Source organism: Falco cherrug, chromosome 9, assembly GCF_023634085.1.
Source record: "Falco cherrug isolate bFalChe1 chromosome 9, bFalChe1.pri, whole genome shotgun sequence".
Lineage (NCBI taxonomy): Eukaryota > Metazoa > Chordata > Aves > Falconiformes > Falconidae > Falco > Falco cherrug.
In genome coordinates this window covers 4,111,028-4,136,486 of record NC_073705.1, presented here as the reverse complement: position 1 = coordinate 4,136,486, position 25,459 = coordinate 4,111,028, and positions in this window count along the sequence as shown.

The following is a 25,459-nucleotide window of genomic DNA, read 5'->3' as shown; positions in this document are numbered from 1 at the left end:
CCTCCGTCCCTCATGAATTCCTGGTGCCCGCTGCCCCACTGGCCCCTCCAGGGGTCTTCATAAAAAGGGAAGCAAACATTTGATGTGAGCACAGTAGGGCGAGGAGAGGCAGCGGAGGGAGGGGGCCAGACAATGTACCCATATGGAGAACAGAAGGACGCCGGGGCGGCCGCATTCAGAGCCCGTCCCTCGGCTCCCCCTGCGCCCCACGGCCCCAGCCCGGCCAACGGGCTCTTAACATGACAAGTGAGCCGAGGGGCGGCCAGCCCGTGCTCCGCGCCCCCGGATTCCTCTGCCCTGGCCCCTGTCTCCCAGCTACTGATCCCAGGCACGCCGGGCCCTATCCGGCGCCCTCCCAGGCGCTGCTATTGTCTCCCTGCTGCTGCGGTGAGAAAGGATGCCCCGGGTCTTCTCCTGATAAAGAACAGTAAAGGCTGAGGCAGGGGAATACATATATATACAAATATGAATGTATATGCCTGTATATATGCATATACAATAAATACAGCAAGCCAGCCAAGCCCTTCAGGCAATTTTAGCTCCATCTATTGTTCAGGAGGAGGGTTTTCCTCCCTCCCCTCCCATCTCCTAATGAAATCCCCCAAGCACTCCTCACTTCTCCCCCCGCCACCAAAGGGCATGCTCTCAGGGACTTTGTCTCCTGTGGTCGGAGCAGCATAGGCTGTCCGGATGGGGAAATCTTTTATTTGCCAAAGTTGTTGGTGACAGAGGCTTAGCCAAAAGCCCTTCCAGAGCCTCTTCAAAGACCTCGTTGCCCCCTCCACATGCCAGCTACTTGATTCGGAGCATTCCTTCACCCTGTTTCACTCAGACCTACCTGTGCTTTCTCCCTCACATGCACAGCGAGCCTGGCCATGGCAGAATTGCTGAATGTCCTTTCAGAGCCCCAGGTCCTGGCCATGGGACCGTCTGCTTGCACGTGCCTGTGCAGAAACCTCCATCCCTCTGCCTCTTGGTGCCACCTGAGACACACTTGGCATGGATGGGGCAACCCTCGTCTCTCCCTCCATCCATCAGTGTAGGGTGTCCCTAGCACCCCGTTTCTGACTCTTCTACCAGCTTGCACTCGACTTTAGGCAGTTTTAGGCCCCTGCCTGCAATGCTTGTGCCACTGTATGGAGGTAAGTGAGGATGCAGAGGCACCTGGCAGAGGCCCTTCGCACAGTATCCCTGCTGCTGCCCAGGCACCTCTGCCTGCAGGCTGAGCCTCACACCCGGCCCCTGCGTCCCTGCCCAGAGCAGCACTGAGCTGTCAGCCCAAGTCCTCCCTGCGTCCTCCACAAAACAAAGGAAAGGGCTGGAGACAGAGTGCGGAGCTGCACAGCGGGGAAGGTGGCCATCCCTGGGTGCTCCCCTGCTGTAGGAGGAGCAGGTGAGGGGCTCAGCTGCACTTGGTCCTGCTCACCCGCCATCCCCTGCACAAAACCCACTGTCTTTAGACAGAAGAGATGAGTTCCCCTTTCTCAGCGTCTGCCTCTTTTTGCCTCCCGTTGCACATGAAAATGCTGACGGATTTCCCTGATCACTAGCCATGCTGGCTAGTGGCTAAAGCAGTTCATTTCAGACCCTGCGCAAGTATTTCTTACCATATATTATAGTGAATAATGTATCCCCAGCCATGCAGCACAAGGCTTATAAGGCTATCTCAGTATTCTGGTGACAGCTTTAAACCACTCGACCATTGACCATTCAGGTCTCATGGTTTATAGAGTCACCAGCACACCTTGACAGGGTTATAGCCTACTTATTGGTATAAAGCATGGTTAGGGATACATTATTATAGCACGTTGCTTCTGAAACAGGGCCGTGTGCCACCAGTGGCCTACAGGGCCCTTGCTGGGGATCTGCAAAGGGCTGTGTGATGTGGACAGCCCGACTGACATCTACCTGCTAAGCCACGGTGAGCTATTGTTGGAGTGACCTCCAGGTGGGCGGGAAGCACAGGTGGCTCTGCCGAGACAGGGCTGCAAAGGGTTGCTTCCTACAGGAGCAGGCACCCAGCTGTGCTTGAAGCCCTCTTTAACACTGGCCATCCAAGGGCCTGCAGTACCAAGGTCTTTTCACTACCCAGCAGCCACTGTGCAGGTTGCCACGAGGCTGAGGAACGCTTTGAAGTGTGCTGCTCCCACACTATGTGGTCTGCATCCACCTTTTCTGGGCTGCTTTGGGTTGAATGTAACCTGACCATCTTGCTTCTGCACAAATGCCAATTTGGTTTGGCTCACGCTGAACGCTCGCTAACAATTACTAGATTCAAGGTAGTTAATCACTACCTCTAAGGTTGAAATCTGCCTTTTCTTCTGATTCCAGATCCCAGATCTGCAAGCTTTTCCCATCTCCCACAGAAAGGTTGCTTCCTTGTTTCCATTGTTCCAGCCTTGTTCTCCAGATTAGTGATTTTATTATAAAGTTTCCAAGGATTGTTTGAATTACCTTTGAATACAACATGTGCTTGTTCTGGTTGTTGTTGCAGAGCTGGGACAATTTAACAAACAACTCAGGTTAAACATGTTGACCTTAGGTTGCTTCCTGATCTCACTCGATTTGTTAAATATTGAGCCAAATTTGGAGAAAAATTACCTTGGTACTTTGAAAGCCCTCAAAACTGGAACTCAGCAATAATGCATCTGTGCTTTAAAATTCCTCTCCCTGCACTCCCTCTTTAAGTGCTATTAAAGGAAATATTTGTTAAGGATATTTCAGCTATAGGACTGGTTAAATGGATTCATTACGGAATTACTACTTGCCAATGTTCAGGATGCCTCTGAAACAAATGGACTAATTTTCTCAAATGTTATGTTTAAGTCTCAGCGAGCTCTCGACCACAGCCCCGTTTGACATATGCCTCTTCAGTGTCTTTGTTAGTTTTCTCTGCAGCCTTGATCCTGCAGAGATTTATGCTTGTGATTAACTTTAAGCATGTAAATAGTCCCTCTGAGTTGGGGGGTTACAGTTAACGGTGTGAGCATCCTCTGCCAGGGCTGAGGCCAGCCTCAGCCATGCTCTGCGGATGATGCTGCCAGATGTGCGTGGTTTGGGATCAGCCAGCTGCACAAACCCGACCTGGGCCAGGCATCCTTGCAGCATCACATCTTACCAAGTTAGCCACAGCACACATTGCACCGCCTTTGAGCCAGCTTCCAGCTTTCTGCACGCTACAGGAGGATGACAGGTGATATTTTAAGGCGTAAAGTCAGAATCACAGACAAGTAATACCAAATGCACATTGAGTCTGCCAGGAGAAGTTAAGCTGTCAGCAGTGCCTGAAAGGATCTGCATTAGCAGAGCAGCTTCACATCAGATCAGCACTTGTGTCATGTGGCCACAGCCCTTCTGACCTGGTACTCAGAGCCCTAAAGCCCAACATTCTCACCTGTTGCATCCAGGCTTCAGCAGGTTTAAGACAGTAGGGTGACTGCTTACCTTCGCACAGTAAGTTCTACTAGTGTGAGGCTTTAGCAGAATTTTTACAAAAGGGGGATCAGATCCTACAGTGTGTAGATGTCAGACTTAGTCTTCTCGTAGCCTTTTTCACGGAAGAAGGGGAAGGTGCAAGATATGGGAGACGAAGTCAGATAAGCAGACAGACTCTGGTGGATGCACGTTTTTACTGTCTCTTCATAGCCTATACAGCCTGGCGTACTTGTTGGGGGGAGGGTGTGAGGCGGCACTGACAGTACAGGTACACTGAGACTTACCTGGGATAACTCGGTTGCTTTGCATTCAGCTTCTCAGCTCAGGTTTCCACTTCAAGTACAGCAGATCCCCAAATCCATGATCGGATCTCCCCTTCCCTTAGCACAAATCGCTTTGCCAGGTCCTGAGCTCTTGCCGCTGGGCCAAGCCACACCAGTGCCAAAACAGGAGCGTGAGGGAGGAACCAGACCCACCTGAGCAAAAGGACAGATCGATCATAGTGTAGATGGAACAACTGAGGGATACACAGCTAATTATATGCACAAGTGTAGGGTATTTATTACTGTAAAATGCTCACAAAATTCATAGGCTCCTAAGACTTACGATGGCATTATGCACCGCTGCCGGAGAATTAATGGGCAGCCTTTTCCCTGCGCTAAAGCAGACAACAGAGGGGGGTACTCTGTCATCCAGAGGTGAGAGCAGGGAATGAATGCATATACAGTACTCCCCTCTAATGCTAATGGACCCTAGCACTGAGATTAGATTTACACCCTCCCTCTAAATGTACACCAGGGGAAGGCAGCTCCCCCAGGCTTCCTGCTGAACAGCGTGGTGCTGCAAAAGCCGCCCTCCGCTCACCCTGCCTCGTCCCCACCGGCCCCATGCCAGCCCGCTCCCCGCCTCTGCCATGCCCAGCGGGAGGCACCGCTCACGTCGCCCTCTGCCCCCTGCCCACCAGTGCCCCACGGCCCACAGAGCAGCAGCGGTGCCCTGCACGCTCCCGCCCTCGCCCCCAGCACCAGGGCTCAGCCCTGTGCAGGTTCATCACAGCTCATACATGTCACGTACATATCACATACATATCACATACATATCACAGCTCGTACCTGTGCAGGTACCCACCATCCCGGCACCAGCGCTGGGCAGCAGCAGGTGCTTCGGTCCCCAGCACCACAAGGGCACCACACCGTGCACGGAGGGTTAAACAGTCCGTTGGTAGCTTCTCTGCTGCCCAAAGAAACAACAGCTTGGAGAAGTTATCCTTCCCCTTCCCTCCCATCGTATTTGCTTTGGGATGGGATTTTGGCCTGAGGAATAATAAACCTGACGGTGGGGAACGTGTGACTATTGATCTTCCACCTGCGGAAGGGGCAGCTCCAGATACTCGGGGAAAGAAGGACAAATCGCCAGGAACATTCTCACTGCCTGTAGCTCCGGGTCCGACCGGGTCCCGTGAGCAGCCCCGGCACCAGGAGCCGAGGCTCCGGGGGCACAGCCCAGGAGCTGGGTGGGCACACGGCAGGGCTCGCACACCCCTTGCTGGCACAGCTCCGGGCACGGGCTCCACACAGAGCCGGAGGAAAGGACTCCACTGCGGGCCTGAACGGCCCGGCTTTCATGAGCAGCCTTCCCTCATCCCTGGTGGCGGGCCTGCTCCTGGGCAGTGTCACCGCATGGCAGGAGTGACCACAGGCCTGCTAAAGAACTCCCTGCAAATAATTCACACCAACTTGTTTAAAGGAGCAAATGGGTTTAATTATTAGTTACAATCTTGTCAATAATTATCACCCCATCTGTGGGTAATAAATGGCAGCTTCTCACAGACTGCATCATTAGAGTTTAAGGACACCAATGGGGTGCATTAAAATGCTGAGGAAAGCATTGATCTGGTGTAAAAATGCTCTTTACAAATTACAGGCACAGGTCAAGCTGGCCAGAGAGTCCTCCTTCTTCCCATCTGATGCCAGCCTGCCCTCTCCCCTCACCGTGCATCCCGCCGGTGCCCCCAGCCCACGGCTGCTGGGAAGACAAAGACCCTGCCCTGTGGTTGCAGGGGGCCCAGACCCTCCACAGGACTCAGGGCTTTTCAGGGCGAGGGCTGAGTAGTAATGAAGGGGCTGGCATCAAGCACCGCAGCTCTGTCCCAGGCAGCTCTGCTGCTTTATTCCCACAAAGGAGCTGGCCTGGGCATCTTCACAGTGGGTTCTATCCAATGGGCAAGACAAGTGGGAAGATGAAGGCAACATTTCCTGAAATATAGCTACTTCTGGGGTGGAAAAGCATCAGTCATCACACAGCAGGACTTCTCGGAGGAGAAATGATAACTCTTTTTTTTTTTCTCTATTTGAACTGCAGGCTGGAATATAGGCCGGCAGAATGTAATTATCCAGGCTGGAATTTGGCCAAGATGCTGGGGCTAACAGCCCTACTGTTTCAAAATATGCCACAGTACCCTCAATGATCACGTCTTGCAGGATTTGATTTTGCATTTCATCCAAAACAATGTTGGGAAGTCGATGAGTAAAATAAGCATAAACCAGTCCCACTTATCCCCATACCTGCTGAAAGTTCGGTCCAAAATGGCTCCTGAAAATTGTTTTTATTCTCTGTGCAAGACATTGAAAGAAGTGGGTTTATTCCCTTTGCAAATTCTCTGCAAGCAGTTTCCATTTTTTTTCAGTGAAAAATACATCAGTTTTCAGAAGGAGAAACTTGCATAAAGCAATATATTTCCATTTGAAAACAAGGAAGGGGAAGGGCATTTCCTTCCTCTACAACAGTATTTTAGACAGACTTTTTTTTTTACTTTTTGTTGTTGTTATTGTTGCTAATTCAGCCTGTTAGGATAGACAGAGGATTAAGATAGCTAATGGACAGTCTATATTGGCAAACAAAACTAACACCTAAATGACTCCTTGCATGTACAAGTGGTAAACTCTCCATTAAAAAGAGAGTTACATTGACAGAGGCAGGCTGGATACAACTGAGCCACAGTGTAAATAAACCTCTGCCAGGGCCCATCCACAGCCCTGTCAAACACCATGCCTGCCATGCCTGCAACCTATCCCCTCATCATCAAGCAGCTCCAAATGCTCCCTGTTGTTTTGAATGCTATGCAAATATTGGCAGAAGGATGTATGCTCTGTTTTAAAGATGTCTCAGACACAGCAACACCAACCCAACTTTTTGGAAAGCGGTATCAGGACTTGCAGTTTCTCTTTTTACTTCAGTGAATTAAGTTATCTCTAGAATAAATTGTGCTTTTAGCTGACTCAGGCTGTTTGCTAGCTCTTGCTGAATTTGGCCAATCATCCCCCATAAGGGAAAAACAGAAAAGGAGAAGGTAATTTTGAAAAGTCAAAATATTTCATGTTCTATTTTGGAAAAAGAATCGTATAATTGATTTTTCACATTGAAATGTCTTCCCTTTGTGAACCATGACTGCTTTTCTAAGAAAGGACAGTGGCCATCTGTAAACAACACATCTCATTCAGACTAGAAAAACTACAGTAGCCTTCTGTTTTACTGAAATACCCAGAAAAAATCCCACCTTGGGTTAACTAGGGAAAACCAAACGGCTCTTAATTTTCAGTTGGACAAATGAAACAAAATGAGTGAGAGGGACATTCGGAAGCAATTTCAGATGCCACAGTCGCTGGGAGCCCAAGAGGAGAACGTGGAGCATTCGATCAGCTCTGCACGTGTCCTACAGCAGCCTTAGCATCCCTGCTCTCGGCACGCTATCTGCTGAAAATCTCGGACTGCCACTTATCGCACACACACGAACCACATTAGATGAACTGTCCCAACGCTGCCATTGCCCGGCTCACGTCTAGTTTCCGTCACACCCCTCTCTGGTTCTGAGGGGAATGTAAAGAGGGAAAATAAACTGAAACGTGGGAAACACCACGTTCGGTTCTGAATTCTGTAGGTATTCACACTCTACCCCTAAACATCACGGTAATTCCTTTGACTTCCTGAAAATATAAGTGAATCCTAAAATGCAGTGTGACTTTTAGAAAGAATGTATTTCTGGCAGCCTGCACCAGAAACAAATTATTCCCATGTTGTAATGCATAATGCACAGTCAGGTCTGCATGAGAACTGGAGCTGGCCACTGCACAAACACAATTCCACCAGCGAAGCTTCCAGCCTCATTCATAGTACCTGTTCTTCAGTTTTGTTCCTGTTTAAAAAACCACTGTCACTTAATTGACCGATGCCGTGCCACAAGCGGTTTGCAAACACACTTGTTTGAAGAAGATATGCCCTGGCTGGTTTGGAAAATCCGTAAGCAAAGCATTCATAATAAATCAGAACCAATTCATGACCAGTTGAGTAAACAGAGGGAATGGAGGGTCTGGCACAAGTACACCAGCACCGGTGATAATTTGCAGTGTTCACTCTCGACTGATTTTGTACCTTCTTCCATTTCACTTTTTGCAAAATTCCCAGCAGATCACTTTACAGTGAGGGATGCATTGCAAACCAGTGTGTAATGAATGGACAGAGGAGAAAAATCACAAAAGCACATTCAAAAAAACTCCCTGGGTAAATATTTGCATTGGAAAGTGGACCTCAAGATTCACTGCGTGCAGTCAGGGGTCAGAAATATTATGGGTCCACTCAAAACAAAGGCAACTTGAAACTGGGGAGCCGGTCGGAATCCACGTAACCACCAGCGTCAGGCAACTGTGTCTTTTATTGTAGCTGAAGATCCTAGCCCTGCGTTTGTGTGCGTACGTGCATGTGTGTCCACGTATTTAATGCAAACACACGCGAGTGTGCGCATGCTCACACATTTTTAAAATGTATGTGCATATATTCCCATATTCACAATGAACTGTTTATGAGCAAGCTATCAAGAAAGAGTTTTCACTGAAATTATTCAGTGAATGACTTCAGACAATGAATACATCGCAGGAAATGGCGATTGGCTCCAGAGCAATCCACAAGCAGAAAAGAAGGCAAAAGCAGTTGAATAAATGGGTGGCTATGAATTACTCATTTAGCTGCATTATCTTCTGGTGGTCCCAATTCAGCAAATGCCTAAACACCCACTTCCCATTAAGGGCATGAATAGTCCCATTGATTCAATAGGGTTATTTTCTCTGCCTTCCATGGGGCAACTCAAATACTTAAATTTAAGCAAGTGCTTAAAGTGCTTTGCTGAATCAGGAGGTATGTCCACACTGTATATACCTGTGTTATACAGAAGGTCAGATTAGCTGATCAAAGAGTCCTTTATGGTTTTAAGATCTATAAATCTATGAATAAAACCAGCCTTTGCTGGAATTGCTTCTTCATAACCTTCCTGAGCACTGAAATTCATCCACACCCCAAAAATATTAATAAAACACTCTGTACTTAACTCTTTTCATATTATACTAAGTACGCCACTAAATAAACCTCTTAATATTCCAGTATATTTTGCAATGAACATTTTCCCGGTACGCTAGAGCGATTCCTCCTTTTGTGCCATCCAGAACACAATCCCCATGAAATACTGCAGTAAACATTTCTCTGAGTACTACAGCAAACACTACCAGCATTAGCAGATTAACCATTCCACTGAGCGCCATATTAAGCACACGTTTAAATACTGAGAAAAGACGTATAGCCTCCTCTTTCCACTGCGCCTCGTTACCCTGCCGAGATCCATATTTTTCCGCACCGAGTCGACCAGCCCTATGTGTACCTGCTCTGTTCCCTCCCCTGCTGGTGCTGCTCCCCTCTCTTTTTCTCCTTGTTTTGTTCATCCCAAAGCCATTCTTCTGGCTTGGAAAATTTGTTGGGGGGGGGTGTGGGGGGTGTGGGGGGGCAGAGGTAAAGGCAGGGCAGAAGGGATCTGGCACATTGTTCAACCACAAAATCAACAACAAATCTATACCACGTGCGCACCTCTGCTTCTCTGTCTCTCTCAGCATCGCTGAAGACTGTTTATGGAGAAACACAGGCTACCTGTGGGTACCCCCTCCTTGGACCAAAAGAAATAAGTGGTGCTCTGAAGCAGCAGGTCTTGACTTGTGTAATTTGGAGTTATAAAGCATTGTTTGGGTTTTACAGGTGTACTTTAATGTCAGTGAAATTACCATGCTCAAAGCCTTCAATGGATTCATCTTTAGCAAGTGTTTAAGAGCCATTGACTCGTCTCTTGTTGCTGATAAACCATCTAGATTCAACCCATGGTTCTGCTCAGCTTTTCTCCTTTCCCTCCTCTCCCTCTCTTTTTCTCTCTCTCTCTTTTCCTCTTTTTTTTTCTTTTTTTTTTTTTTTACTAGCAATTTGATGTTTGATCATTTGAGGCAATGAGGCGGAGGGTAATTTACGTTATCAGGGAGGTATGAGGGGTGCTGGGAACCCAGACGCAAGGCCCATTCGCCTGCTAAAGCGCCATCGTAATGTAATGAGACTCCAGTCAAGTGCAGCTAGTAATGGAGAGGAACATTTCCCATTCATCTGCCTACCTGAGACTCCACTGAATACGACGATAACTTTTGCACAGGAGGAGCAGGGGGCGACAAGGCGAAGGGGGGCCGGAGTCCCCATGGCATGACTCCCTCTGTCTCACAGAGAAGCACCACAGCCACATCCTTTAGATCATCAAGGGGAGCAGATTAGCACAACTCGGGAAGGCACAAAACAGGTTGTTGGAAGTACTTAACCCTTCCTGGGTGCCTTCCAGCAGGTACCTGGCCAGCACAGACCCCTCACCTTCCCCTCCAGCGTGTGGCTGCGTCCCCTCAGCGGTCCCTCAGTGGCTGCATCCTTCCAGGGCAGAGCCAGATCCTTGTGCAGAGGGAGCCTGGAGAGGATGGGTGCACCAGAGCAGGCCACCAGTAAGATGCCTGCACATCAACTAGCAGAAGTTGAAAAAAGGAGGAAAACCATTCCCTAGAAGTGCTCCAAGGCTGTTTCCCTCCAAAGGGGCTTCCAAAAGAGCTCTTTTCCCTGATTGTCCCTAGCTAGCTCCATCACTTGCCCCCAGATGTGGCTTCCTATTACAAAACTGGAGTTTTGAGAAACCTCTTCCATTTGTTTTTGTGTGGTGAATGGGACATTGGGATTGCACCAACAATTTCTTTTAATACCATTTTCTAATATCAGCCAAAAGACAAAAGAAACCCCAATTCCCACACATACTTCTAGCACCCTGGATGTCCACCCCCGGGGGGATTTCGTTCCCCACGGCCATGTCACAGCAGCCCCCTCCTGCCCCATGTGCTGGAGGAGCACACACTAAGTCTGCTCCATGGTATGGTGTCCTGCGGCTGGCTGCACCCATGACAAGGATCAGTGTATTTGCACAATCCTGACTGGCAGGGAAACCGAGGCATGGAACGGTACTCTGTCCATGCTGTGATGAACAAAATCCAAGGGCTCGTTTCCTTTTTCAGAGAATGAGTTCCCAAGGATGCTGGGAATCATTTCTTTCCCCCCAGTACCTCAAGCCCTGCTCCTCAGCCTGGGCCCTTGCCTGTAAAACCCTCCGTAGCTGCAGATTCACCTTCCACTCTGCCTATGTAGCGCAGTGATGGGGCCTCCCAGCAGCACAGTAATAACAACAACAGTAATACCCACCACCAGCAATAACAATGATGCACATATTCAAGTTCTCGCAGGCAACCCTGCTACTCTGCACACTTTGTTTGCAAGCTGAGGGTAATTATAGCTCGAGGGAACCTCCTGGATGCAAACAGATCTCCCAGTACGAAGACCTCGATGTATGTCAAGGGGTGTAGGTGGCAGGGGCAAGATACAGGGGCAGGAGAGATTAATTTCCTTCATCAGCCTGTCCTAAGCTTGCTGTTTGTTCCCAGAACTCATCCTGAGAAAGAGAGAGAGAGGAAAGGAGAGGGGGAGCAAGAGGGAGAGACCTCAGCTCCCCCTCCCAGCCCTCACCAAATTCCTGCCACATGGACCCTTCCAATTATATCCACGTTTGAAAGGCTGCTGTCAGGATGAAAGGCACAGAGCAGTAATGAACTGACGATTAATTTGCAGTTGGCTCACCCAGTGTGCGAGTGTCTCTCAGGCTCGCTGCATGCGGGTGCTAAATATGACGATGTCAGCAATTGTCAGTCAGAGCCAGGGTTACCCTTAATAAGAGTCTCTCTCTCCCCGCTGCCTGACTGCTGGCTTTCAGGGGCTCCAGCTTGGCTCCCCATCTTCCCGACGGTGAGGGGAGCCCTGCACTAGCCTGGCAGCTGCCAAAGTAGCAAGAGGAAGGGAAAAGAAATGACCCTCTCCCCTGGCAAGGCAGCAGGAGCAGCTGCCAGCGCTAACTGCCTCTGCCCATGCCAACTTTGACCTGGGAGAGTTACGGTTTATGCTGGCATGAAAATACCTCAGGATGCAACTGAGCATGTGAGCACCAGCCATGCCTGGGCTGGGATCCTTTGCACTTCCAAAACTGGCTGCAAATAGCACAGCCGCTTAATCCATGTTTAAAACAAACCTCTCACTCTCCATCAGCATCACCATGGCATAAAAATGGCCAAGCAGCATGACTGACCCTGAGTTTCAAGCCAGAGCTGTTGCACAGAAACACCCTTCCCAGTATCACGCAAAACTGGGTTGCCAGCAGCTAGTTTTCAGGTAATGCACTAAGGGTCAGCATAGCCTGATGGGGTCCGGGCATATTTCCTCTCTTCCTCAAACACCCCTGCCAGCCCCGGCAGGGAGGCAAGAGGCCCGCACTTGGGAACCACTGTGCTGAGCACTCTGTGGAAGCACATGGAGGGATTGGCCGTGCTCTGAAGAATTTGCAGGCTAACCAGCCAAGATGCACCCGGGTGTGGGAGGGATGCAGCAGAGAGCACTGGATTGACAGGGCTGGGAATACAGCCTGCGTTGTCTGCATTAAGGGGCCTGTCATCAGGCCGCGGGGGAACACTGCTTTGCAGGGGGAAGCACAACACCTGCTCAAAAGACACAAACATTCAAAGTAAAGAGCAATCCCTTGGCATCACATGGAGATACCTCCTGCGTGCTCCCAGGGAATCCAGGGTGCATACAATGGACCTGCATATTCCATCCACCCTCCACGCCCGTCCACCAGATCCCAGCACTTCATCTTCTCTCCCCATTCTCACAGCAGCAATGGGACCCAGGCCTCAGCCATTAGCCGCTACAAATGTGCTTAACCTCAAAAAGATAGTTTCTTCAAATGTCCGAAGCTGGGCACCCCAAATCACTGGGCACTTTCAGAATCAGGGTTCAGGAGAGTCATAATAAATTCGGCTGTGGAGCAGGCATCAGATGCCTTGGGACGTAGCAAGGCAACATTCTTTGATGGATGTGGGGCAATATGTAGGGCATTAGAAGTGTTCACGCAGCAGCTTTCTTTCAGACTGCCCAAGGCCTGTGAAATACATTTCAGATGTCTCATTCACTAGATGATCATCTAGAGTATTAGACCTTGCTTCACATTATCACGTTGGGATCTGAAAGATGGGTGCACTGATTTCATCTTGGGCATGGACTTCTAGAGCTCCAGAGGGCTGATCAGCAGAATATGAAAATCAGCTGCAAATGGCCAAAAAGCCTCCACCTGGAATTATACACCAATCACTGTACCTGTCCTGCTGCAAATATTGCCTATTATCAGTATATATCCCAGAACGTGCATAAAATCCCCAATACCTGCCATTGGAAGCGTGTGCAGCCCATGTGCTCTAGTCCCTTGCCACTGTTACTGTTTTTACTGTATATAAACAACGCTCCTCTGTAGTTGCCAAAGCTCTAACACCAGCAGATTTGGTAGGTGCCCCAAAGCCTCTATTGCTGATGCTGGCTTTATCATCACAGCTCCCCTTGCAGACAGCCAAGCCCACTGGTTTTACTGGGCCTGGGATCAGGTGTTTTCCCTACGCGCTGCTAGTTTTTACCTCTTTCATGGAGACATGGAAATCAGCTGAGAGATATTTCTCCTTGGGATGCTTTTGCTTAGGAAACTTTGCATAACTCATGGCATTTACCGCAGCTGGTGTTGCTCAAAGAAAAAAAAAAAAACGGAGACAACAATATTCTGGAAAACTGGGTGCCTTTTCTTTTGATTTGCCATAATCACAGATGTGTTTCTAGTGTGTAACCCTGCCATCAGTGCCTGGCATTTCAGGCAGATGTACGGGATGTCCTGTAGCAGGTGACAGCCTGGGTCCGGCTCACACACCATTTTAAAAAACTTGCTTCAGGGAGGGCTTTCTACAAAGATGCCTTCCAAGCTGCTTTTCCTGCCCTCCAAGCATGCCTGGGCCCAGGAGAGCCACTTTTTGGCTTTCCCTGCTCCTTCCACCCTGCCCGGCTCCCCTCGGGAGCTGGCTGGGCAGCCATGCCATGCCTCTGCGCAGAGCGGGAGGTGGCAGAGTCACGGCGCCGACGCCACTTGGCAGGCGCTCCTAATGACACTGCGTCCACACGAAAGCCAAACACAGCCCTTGGAGAGCTGAGGGCGCCTCTGCAAAGGAGACCTGAGCCCTTTAAGGAGGAGAGAGGAGCAGAAATCAATTGTCTGCTCGCCTTCCTCCCCAGGCCCCCCTCTCCCCCTCCTCCATCACCACCACCACCACACACGCACCCTATTCACCCTGCTGGAAGGTGACATTTGCTATTAACCTTATATTGGGCCATTTTGTAAATCAATGTCACTTACATTTAATAACAAGTGTAATCAAAGGAATTATGCAAATTTAATTTGATGCTTCTTGAATTATGCAAATCTGCACCACATATAATGGCTTCTGACATGTGCCCAGTTGGAGAACGTTCCATTACCTCCTCTCTTATTACCCCTATTATTATTTTTATTTTTTTATCCTGTGGTCGGGGGGAGGGAGAAGGGAGGGAGCAGTGGTTAGGCTTGGAGGCAGGGGGGACAAGCGAGTGCAGGGGGAAGAGAAGGGAAAGAAGAGGGGTGGTGGAGAAAAGCGCTCCTTTGCCTGCATTTTGAGTAGAAAAGCCTCCTGAAGGCATTTCTGTTATTGTTATTGCAGAGCAAGGAGAGCGGGATGGCAAGGGGGGAGGAATGGAGATGGGGGGAATCATTTCCCATGAATGGCTTTGCAGGCAATAATACTATAAGCCTCTGATTCTAAATTACTGCCCTTCCAGTCCTATCTCCAGCATGATATTACTCTCCTTGGCCTCTTCTTCCTGAATTACTAGGCGAGCTGGGGGAGGGTGAGGGAAGAGGGGAGCAGGACCCACAGAGTGGAAAATGCAGAACGAATGGGTGAAAAGGGGGTTTGTGTTTTTTGCTCCGTGGCCACCCCAGGTACCCCCACATCCTAATTCCTCCCACCAGGGCCCCAGGAGAACAGCTGATCTTTTCCCCTTGGCTTTCCCACCGCTTACTTGTTTCCTTGCGCGTGACCCCCAGCATCAGGGGGAAATGGCCATAAGATGGATGAGCCACGATTTGCAGTATCTTCTCAGAAACCTCGGGCACCTACAGCCGGTGACACCACAGCAGGTTCCTCCCTTTGCAAAGGGACTTTGGTGTCTGCAGCACCAGAAGTCAGTTGGGACCAGCATCTTTCTCCATTGCTTTTGCTTATCAGAGATAGCAAGAAGATTTGATGATCACAGAGTGGATCTGGAAGACAGGGCAGTATGACGCTGGACCACATTTTCCCCCGCTGGACCACTCACAGCAACTGACGAGTGACTCTTCCGCTATAATTCATGCAGTGTGACCTTGAGCAAGACTGCTCCACTCTGTGTCTTGATGTCCTCACACTTGCACAAAGCAGATAAAGAAATTGATCTGTCTTTCGGAAGGAGGAGAAGAAAGATTTAAAAGAAATTTTTAAAAGTCTGCATGCTCCTCAAATGTGAATTGATATACATTACGAGGGCACAGTACCAGCACGGCTCCATCACTTCTATAAAGCAGAGTCACTAATATCAGAAGTCTCCCTGCTCTAGACTGGAGAATTGAAAGGCAGAAAAGGATTTCTACATGCTCCAATTTACACTAGCCATGTTTCCTTCCAAAACTTTTTCAGAAACACTGATTTTATTTCCTATTTGTTCTAAATATTTCTGCTTTACTACATAGGCCTACAAGACTGCAGTTTTTTCTCTAATGGAAAATAATTTCCAGAAATATATTTTGCATTTAGATTTTAAACATAATAAACCAGAGAATACGTCCACGTTAATTTTTTCATACCTGTCAATAGTTCAAATTCTTTTTAAAGCTAAAAAAAAGGTTTTTGTTTTAATGGAAGGATTTTTCATCTGTTACCAAAAATATACTCTCATAGAAATATTGGTGAGAGGAAGCTGTCCCTGCTCCATCCCAAACCGAAAAATCATTTGAAGTTCATTGTGGCAAATGCCATGTTTCAGCCAATCCTTGATAACATGGTTTCTACCGATGATGGGGTGAACTGGGTGTGCTTACCCCACTTCAGGGCTAACATCTGCTGGGCTTGGAAAAGAAACATGTGACTCACCCAGGGGATGCTGCTGACATTACCTTTCAAGCCCTGATGGTATCTGGCAGCACAACCAGCAGCTCTCCAATGCTGTTGGCACTCCAACACTGCCGCCACTCCTCCGTAGAGCCCATGTGAAAACCAAGGGTGAATCTTCTTCTCAAGAACTGCAGCTGCAGGTGGAAATCCTGCTGAGAGGCCTCACTCAGCCCAGCATCTTCTCTGGCCCTTGTCCACCCCAGAGCTGCGGTGCCTGGGGCAAGGGTGTCAGCAGGAACACCAGCAGCGATGTCTGGCACTTGCTCACCTCTGCCTGAGGTTGTTGATTCACTGCCCAGAGATGGTGTCTGTCATTAGGAGGCTGAAAAAAAGAATAAAGCTCATTTCAGAGTCAGATACATCAATAACCTCTGACATCCTACCCAGCCCGAGTTCCGGAATGCACAAAGACCTTGCTTTGCCCTGCCTTGCCAGCAGATGACCCCCATGACTCCTGTGGATGCAGGGATGGTCAAGACTCACTATTGTCCCCTGGTGCACAAGCAGATCAGCAGGAGGGTGCCCATCGCAGAGCGCTGCAGCTGGAGCACGGCTGCTGCGGGTGCCCACCTCGCACAGCCCCCAGCCCTGAAGATGCTTCTGGGGAAGCAGGTTAATGAGTGCACGGAGCTAAAGTTGTCCCTGGTGTTGAGCCTGCTGAGGTCAATGAAGGTACTGAGCAGCCTGTAGGGTGCTATTCCTGAATTCAGGAGGTGTACAGCAGATGGAAGTGCCTCTCCTGCAGAGAGAGCTCAGCACACAACATGCTGTTTCATAGCTGGTGTTTCTGGGCTTATCTCTCTATGAAGCTTTTCAGGAGGATGTCTCTGAACAACTCCGAGTCTGGATATTCCAGAATAAAAGGGTCGATGTTGGAGTTTGTGGGGAATAGCTGTCAGGAACAGCCCTGTGGGGCTAGAAAATGTCCTCCACACTACACTAGAGCCAGCAGCCCCAGGCACAGAGCTAAAGCACGGTCTGTCGGTGACTGTTGTAACATGGGCTCACATGGGCTCATGGCTCTCTGTGCATTCCTCAACTCCAGCCGCAGCTGGAGGACACCAGGTACAACAGAGCAGCCTGAAAGTGAAAGCTTTTTCATCAGGTAACCTTTTTTCTGGAGCTTAGGTCCTGATGCTGTGGGCTGATTCAGAAATGGGCAATGCAAAGTCTCCGAGTCTAGGCTGAAAGACCTTTATGCCATTGCTGGGAGAGGGAATGTGCGTGGCTTGAGCCCTGGAGGGGGCATTCTGGGCTTCCCCAGGGTAAACAAATAGAGTGGGGAAGTGCCTCTGAAAGCCGTAATTGACACAAGGGATCTAAAAGGCTCTGCTCCCAGCGGGAGGTCACACTGCTTGAAGTTCCCTTGCTCTCCCCTTTCCTGGAAATCACAGGTCATCGATTGCAGCTGCCTCCTCCCCACTAAAACTGTAACCAGCAAAGAGCCATAAAAACCCACAGAAAGGCTGGGAATCTGGTCTGATGAGGCAGGACACACTGACAAAATGACCACGAAACATCCTGGGAAGCAGTTTGGAGGGAGCAGGCTGGGACAGGGCAAGAGAAAAGCTTCTGCAGGAAGATGATGAAGGCTTCAGAGGCAGCGGAGATGGGGGTAAAGGAAGGCCCCAAGACATCTAGCAGCTGCGTAGAGAGCAGTTCCCTGAGAAGATTTCATGACACGGGCCAAGGCCTCGTCACCCCACTCCCAGAAGGGACCTAATCTCTAGTGCCCTTGATACTTCACACAATGCCCAGAGTAAACATCTATTCACTGACCAGAGCAACTGGCGTGATCTTTTTCATTAAAATAAAACTTTACATGACAGTTGAAAAAATTAAATTATGGACGGTGTTACTTCTGACCAGGATCCCAGCTCTCCTGCTGCTGCCTGTGCTTGGCCAGGGCATACGGGTGCTAACAGGTGTCCTACCTGCTCTGTGCCTCAGCCTCCCCACCTGTAAGGAGCAGAAGACAGGACAGACACTCACCCCACAGGGCTGGCACAGACCCCATCAACAGTGACTCTTCCACTGTGTCACTCCATTGGCATCAGTAGAGAAACCTCTTGCTTAGCAAAGAAAAAAGGGGTGCTGAGGGCATTGCCAGGAGGGAAGATGTTCACATTTACCTTTGCTCTGGCAATGCCAGAGGACAGGGAGTTTCACTGGAAGGCACCAAGGTTTCTCCTTCCTTTTAGGGCAGATGAAAGGAGGACAGCAGTCACATTTGATGTAGAGCAGGTCATATGTAGGAACGAGACCTAAGAGCTAGACAAGAAAGACAGGCAAATGTCACATAAGAAACTAAATAGGTAGATCAGCTGACCTTTTACGATAAGCTACGTACTCTGTTAATACGTTTTTGAAGCTTTGGGGCTTTGTGTTACATAGTTCAATTACTGCAAAGAGATCCAGGAGTTAAACATTTGGAAAAAAATTATTTTGAGGATGGGTATTGTCTTCCTATAAGCACAACTGGGATTTGCATGGCCAGTCTCCCAATGCCCATTTTAAGCTGGCAGGCATCTGATGAAACGCAGAAGCAACCAAGTGGGGACCAAAGGGAGCCAGACTTTTTTTGAGCTCCTTCCTCCCAGCATCCTGAACATTTTGGCAGATCCTGCTGGCATGAAACCCCACAGCCTGCTTCCCACGTTGAGCTGGGAAAAGTCCTGACACATGGGTTAATGACAGCAAGAACATCTAACATCTGCTAGATGGGGAAAAACAGTGAGGCCCCGTGGAGAACTCTCTCTCTGGCCACTCGCTGTGAGGTCCACTTACCACAGGCCCCTGGCAAAAGTCAGCATCACCCTGATCTGGTTTCCCCTCACACCCCAGCCTAGCCTTCCCTAGCTCGCTCAAGGAGTGGTACCACACCTTTGCTGCCTGCATCCAGGCCCAGGAGTGCTGACGGGTCCCAGGGTATCACTCAGAGGGTCCATGCCCAGCAGGGCCACCGGTGTCACATGTCTGAGTGCTGCTTTTAGCCCGGTGGAGCAAGCTCACGCTGGCCTGACCCTACCAGCATTAATGGAGCCTCACAGAGGGTGAAACCTGCTTGCTCAGCCTCTCTTCAGCACCTGATCCTACATGCAGAGAGTACGGAGATCTTTTTTTCTCTGTCTCCCCCTTTCACTCCTGCCTGTTTGTCCTTTCTCCCCAACACATGGGTGCAGCTCTGCTTGCAGAAATCCCATGGAGTTATTCCTGCTGCATCCCAGGGCAGCTCAGCAGAAACAGCGAGCCTCTGATTTCTGCCCTTACACCCTTTCCAAGAAGCCAGATCTTGGCACCACAGGGAGAGGGGTTATTTGATCTTTATTAATTTATTGAAGGGAAGGAAGAGGGTGGAAATTGCAACGAAAGGGACAGCCAGCCAGATAGCAAGGAAGAGAGGTTAAAAATGAAGTCATCATCTAATTGGCCCGCAGTGAATTATTCACATGTATAATCTTTTAAAAAAAAAAAAATTCAGCACAAGGCAATGCAAGTAAATGCTGTTCATGTTTAAAAGTCATTTCCATAAGTAAGTGCAATTTCTCTACTGTTTGCCCCTGTTTAATGAAGTGAAATCTTGTTTGCATTCCTCCCAATTTCCCAACGAAAGGCGCCCAAGCGTTTGCACCAAAATTACTCGGCCCAAATTAAAACCCTCCAACACTTAAAAAAAAAAGAGGAAAGGGGGGAAAAATCAGACTTATTTTTAAAATGCCTTAAGTGCATCCCAGCATCCTAATTTATTTTTAGACACTCGTTATTAAGAGTAGTAGTAAGTTTCCCTTTCTCTCTCACTCTCTCTCTTATTTAAATGAACTTAATGGCAATAGATGCAAATGTGTGGAAGAGGAAAATAGTTAACATTTATTTATTCTTACTGTTGTCTCTTCCCTGGCTGGTGTCATTAGAACAGTTCGTTGCATCCCATTCGCTCCCATTAGCTCTGCTATCAGAGCCACCCAGCACGACTCCAGCACGGCTCGAAGTGCTTTCTGCGGCCCACATAGGGACTACATCATCATCTCCAAGGCACTGGCTTAATGACAAGAAAAAAAATCGGAATATATTGCACAGCGATCTGGGGAAACAACAACAAAACCCACCACCACTGTGGCTGCCACCCGATGCTGTCTCCCCTTGACCCGGGGCACGTGGCCCCGCGCCGGCTGGGTGGGCGGGCAGCGGACGGCGGTGGGGCACACATGCCTTCGCAATGCATTGGACCGGGCAATGTGCAGAGAAATACGCCAACAGGGACCCGGCGTGCTTGGAAACGCACTTGGGAAGACCCAGAGAGACTGGAATGGGTTCAAACAGCTGCTCAGCACTGGCAGAGACATCTCCCCCTGACGCAGGACTGCCAGCCGCCCAGCTCTGGGCTCCCCAGGGTGGGCAGGAGCTGACAGCCGGGGCCGGCAGTGAGGTGGGGGGCTTGCACCCCCTCGCTGGATGCGCCTCACTTTCCTCCAGCATCCTGGCCACTCCCTGCTGGGAGCATTTCCTAAAGCAAACCAGACCAGCATGCATGTGTGAGCAACCATCTATCAAGGGGCTGGAGCCGCCGGGTCCAGCCGCCGGTGCATGCCACCCCACAGGGCATGTTGTGCCAGCGCTGCAGAGACAAGGGGCTTAGCCCCGATCCCCCCACCCCCCGGGGAGGGGCGGCCAAGGGCCAGCACTGAGGGGCAGCAGCCAGGGAGAAGTGGCCAGAACCCACCATCTCCCCCAGCACCAGGGTCCTCTCTTCCCCCCTGGACGCAGAGGTGGACCTGTCCCACAGCAGAGGGGCAAAATCCCTTTGCAAGCAAGAGAGACGAGGCAGGTCACCCACCCAGAGTGCCTGCAGGTTTTGGGGTCTTCTGAGCCCTTCGCCCCCCCCAGTGGCACGCAGGCGAGAGTGGTGGCAAGCGTGGGAGAGGGAGACCAGGACTGGGTGACAGCACCGGCTGACAAAGCAGCATTTGGGAGGGAGGACATCAGCATCTGCAGCGCTGACACATAAAAGAGAGGCAGCAGCTATTGCAGGCGGGGATGGAGCCGCGCAAAGGGCCCTCCCCCCCTCCATAAAGTTGACATTGTCTCCCGTGATAACTTTTCTGCTGAGGTAGGAGACACTTTACTGCAGAGTTGCACACAGCAAGTAGCTGCCCTCCCCCCCGCCCCTTCCCATCCTCTCCCTCTCTCTCTCTCTCCAGCATCATTTACATCCTTAATTAGCTGTAATTCTGCAGTGCTCATTAGGGAAGGACTGGAAAATATCAAGGAGCCCACAAGCAGGGGGCTTCAGGGGAGAGGGAGGAAGAGGTGGATGCTGGCATCAGGCTGAGAGGGGATGTCCAAGGCTGGATTGTGGAGCTAGGAGCCAGGAGCTACTTGCTTAATTCGGGGGGGGGTGATTACACTGATTTGGGAGTGCTGATCAAGGGGTTAAAAAGGCCACACTGTCCCTCCTAGAAAGGCAGAAGTCTTGTCCAGAGAATAACAGCATCTCACCAAGAGGACTTGTTCTTACCTCCTTGCTCACAGGTGACATCGCTGCTGGGTCCGTCAGTGCCCCACACTCTTACAGCCAATGGTCAGGTGCAGGAGGAGGGTGACCTTCCCCTCCGATGCAGACAGCTACACGACCTGTCCTCTCCTCCAGCCTCGCGAGGAATTCCCCAGCATAGAGGTTTCTCTGGAAAAATTGCAGATGACTGGACTAAAGCTCTTCTGCCAGGTGTGCCACTGTGCTGCAACCTTTCAGCTGGAGGAAGAAAGACCCAAAGTGATCCAGAAGAAAATTTGCATGAGTAGTTAATACTTTTTTTTAAGTAGATGCTCTCTTGACTTAAGGAGGGGTTGAAATGTTTTGAAATTCAATCACCTAACATAATAAAGAAGCAAGAAATTGGGACTTGAAACTATAGCCAAACTTTACCTTCCAGGTTGCTGAATGAAATACATCCTTCAGCCCCAAATGGACAAACATCGTGAAGTTTTACTGTTGGTCCAGATCTCTGACACAATTACCCTGGGGACCAGCAGCAGACCCAGGTGGTTCTAATCTGGACTCCCTTTCACTCAGGAGTAAAACAAACCCAGAGAGAATCAAATTGTCCCCGCTTCATAGTCTCAAAGTACAAGACCATTAGGGAGGTACTATTGCCTCCTTCCCTCGCTGGAGAACAAGAACAGGTAAATTAAGTGAACGGGGCAAGGACATGAGGGAAACCTGTGGCAGAGCCAGGCGGCAACCCCAGATTTCCTGCTGCCTCTGACCTGCTAGTTACGAGCCATCCTTCCTCATTCTGTAGCACACGGACCTTTGCATGCCCACTTGCACTTGCAATTCTGGGCACATACCTGGCTGTTTTTTAATTCACTGCCTAGCTGTATCTTTGCTCAAGGTTATATGTGCATGTAAAAGTCTATCTGGGAATTCAGTAAAGTTGATGATAAGGATGGTCTTTGCAAGTCCATCCTCCTTCTTTTCACTCCCTGGCAATAACGTGAGCTTACAGGTTGAGCTGTGATGGTGTGTCCCACCAAAGACTCAAAACGACAAGCAGTGCATGTGGGATTATTTAAAAATACGTGGGCATGTGCACAAATGGGCACCTGCACTTCACAGTATCTTCCTCTTTTATTATCATCTTCAAATTCCTGTTAGCATTCAGATGAAAATTGTCGTAACAGAGACTCAGAGCAAGCAAACACGCCAGAACAAGTCAAGACAAAACCTTGGTGAAGTATGACTTTATGGAAGTGCGTAGGACCTCTGCAAAACAGCATTTCAGTGATTCATACCATTGGCTCTGAGGTTTAACACAGGAGAACACCCTTTGCACTCACCCAGGGCAGCTTATTTACATCACTCAAGCAAAGAGAAGTCTGGCCCATCTTTCTGCATTAACATCTGGCTTTTCCTGTAGTGTTTGGTACATAGATTCCTAAGGTCTTTACAAAGGAGATAAAAATTCCACTCTATATGAAATTTGGGTTGCAAAGAAGGAGCAGTGAACCAGAGACTGCCCGGATCTCATTGCAGTGCTTTAAAGAGCATCTTCTCTGCACTTCCAAGGGACCACCTAGTCGAGGTTTTCAATGACAAATTGACAATGACAAACCTTCAGAACAGATTTTGTCCATTGCCACTCTAATATTTAGGATGAAAGAAGAGGATCAGGAGGGAAAAAAAAAATGCTAGATCCACATGCCTATTAGAGATGTTCAGCTGGTACAAGGAAAGATGCCTCATCACTGCCCAGCTGCTGAAGGCAGGGATGCCAGCTGGCTTAGACCTCTGTGCGGCCTTAGCTCTGCCCAGGTGATGTGGTCAACCAATAGTATTCTGCAGAGGGTAAATACCCACTCCAAGGCATCCACAGAGGAGGGTGTGGAAGTGGAAAGAGCTGCTTGTGGTTCTCACATAGCTCACAACTGCGAAGACCAGCTCCTAAGCGACAGCTCAGGCTCGCACACCACCATCTGCACTCTCCCACGCACAGCAGTGATTTCCTTCAAAATGGCTCAAAAGTGTCTTTTTCAAATTGCTCGTTAGTGGGTTCTTTGATACCTAGAGTACCAATGAACAGCGCCATTCCCACAGCCTACTTGCCATCATTACATTTTCCCCTTCTGTACTTCATCCTTCTGCAGAAAAGCCTAGGGCAACAGCAGGCTCCTGCCTTTTGCCTCGCAGCAATAGGCAGAAATCCGGAGCTCAGACAAACTGAGTCTGGGATGCAGTGAGACTAAGCAGATGTCTAGAAAAACAGGTAAAGTATGAATCACAGATATTCAGATATGAGTTGCCTTTCCCACAGTTTGGTTTCAGGGCTGGCTGTACAGAGGATGAACTCAGGGCATGAAGTTGTGTGGCAGACAACTGTCAGAGTCGACAACAAATCCGCAGCCGGGATGGGTGGCCTTGGAGGGCCAAACGGAGGCGAGCAAGGCAGAACATACTGACATGTGCACAAGCAAGCCCTTCTGTGTGGATAGGCACATGGGAATTAAACTGTACTATCTGTATGCACATTTATATTTTCATGGGTGTGCTTGGGGTGTGCCTGATCCTGCACATCAACATGTGCAGATGCCAGGAGAGGAAGGGATCCTTCCCAGGCTGCACACCAGCTAAAGTGTAGGCGAGAGTTTGTGGACTGATACTGAACAGCTTAAGGAGTCAACTGCAAGAGCTTATTTCCAGCTCAGAGCATTTTCCCTTGTGAAGAGTCAACGAAAATTTCTGTAAACCTCCCTCAGGTGCCACACAGCAAATGCAACACACAAGGAAACATCGGGGAAGATCCTGGTCACTCAGACTGTAGTAACTTGGGGAGAAAACCTAGCCTGTGAAAAGGCACCGCTCGTGTAACCGGCTGAGGTACCTGGCTGACTGAATAGCCTTGTACTTTGCAAATATTCTTTCAGTTTGCAGCAACATCTTTCTAAGCCACCCTGATTCTTTCACAGGGGCTTGGAAGAGGCATAGATCTGCTCCATGCTAGCTCTCCGGGCATTACTGCCTGTGATGACCCTTGCTGGGAGAAGCGGGGAGGTGGAGAGCTCTGAACTGGCCCACCTGCATCCCCGCATCTCTCCACACCAGGCTGCCTGCGGGGCTGCAGCAGCCAGGATCCCTCGCAGATCCCCAGCTCCGCTCTCCCTGCTGCACCCCTGCCCCAGCTCTACAGCCAAGCCAACGTTGCCCCTACCCACGGACTGCTGGGGGGGCTTTGCTCCCTCTCTGTGGCCGAGGTACAGACACAGCTGTACAGCATCTCCTCCAGGAGCGGGTCCTCTGTCAGCAGCCAAAGCCAAGCCTAACAGTGCCTCCTGCTGAACCTGCAGCCGCGGCCAGCACCTCCTGCCTCCGGCATCCTCGCCTTTCCCACAGGGGCTAGGGCAGTGAAAGGGAGGGAGATTGATAGCAAAGCAAAGCAGCAGATGAAAAGTAAACTCACACTACATAAATTTGTAAATGATTTTTATAAGGACACAACACTGTAACAACTTGCCAAGAACAACACCGAAATTATTTCAAGGTTTCCCATTTGTTTGTAAAGTGAATATTAAAAGTGCAGGCAGCAGTCTCCCAGTGTTCCCCTGGGAACTGTTAAGTGTCCGTAGTAACGAGGTCATTCCTTTTTTATTAGGAGAAGGGTTTCTGTAAAGTTAAATGTGCTGACAGCCTCTTGCCTTTGATGTTGGGTTTCACCTCGGTCCCTCCTGCAGATATTGCTGCTCCTCCCTCGCAAAGACACATCCCTGACAAACAATCTTCCCTCTGTCTTCCCTACTTGTTTGTTTAGATGCATGATAGGCAGCTCTGTTAAAGGGCAGCCCGGGAAGGCGTGCTGGGGTTTCAGTGGACGGGAGAGATGTGAGAGATTTGGTTGCTGTAATTAAGTCAGTCTTCATTCCCCCAAACTGCCGGGACTCAGTACCCTTTATTTTATTGACCAGACAGATAATTACACTGACAGTAGTCACAAAGCCCCCAGTTACAGTTGCACTAAAATCACTGTGGTGCCACGTTCAGATGA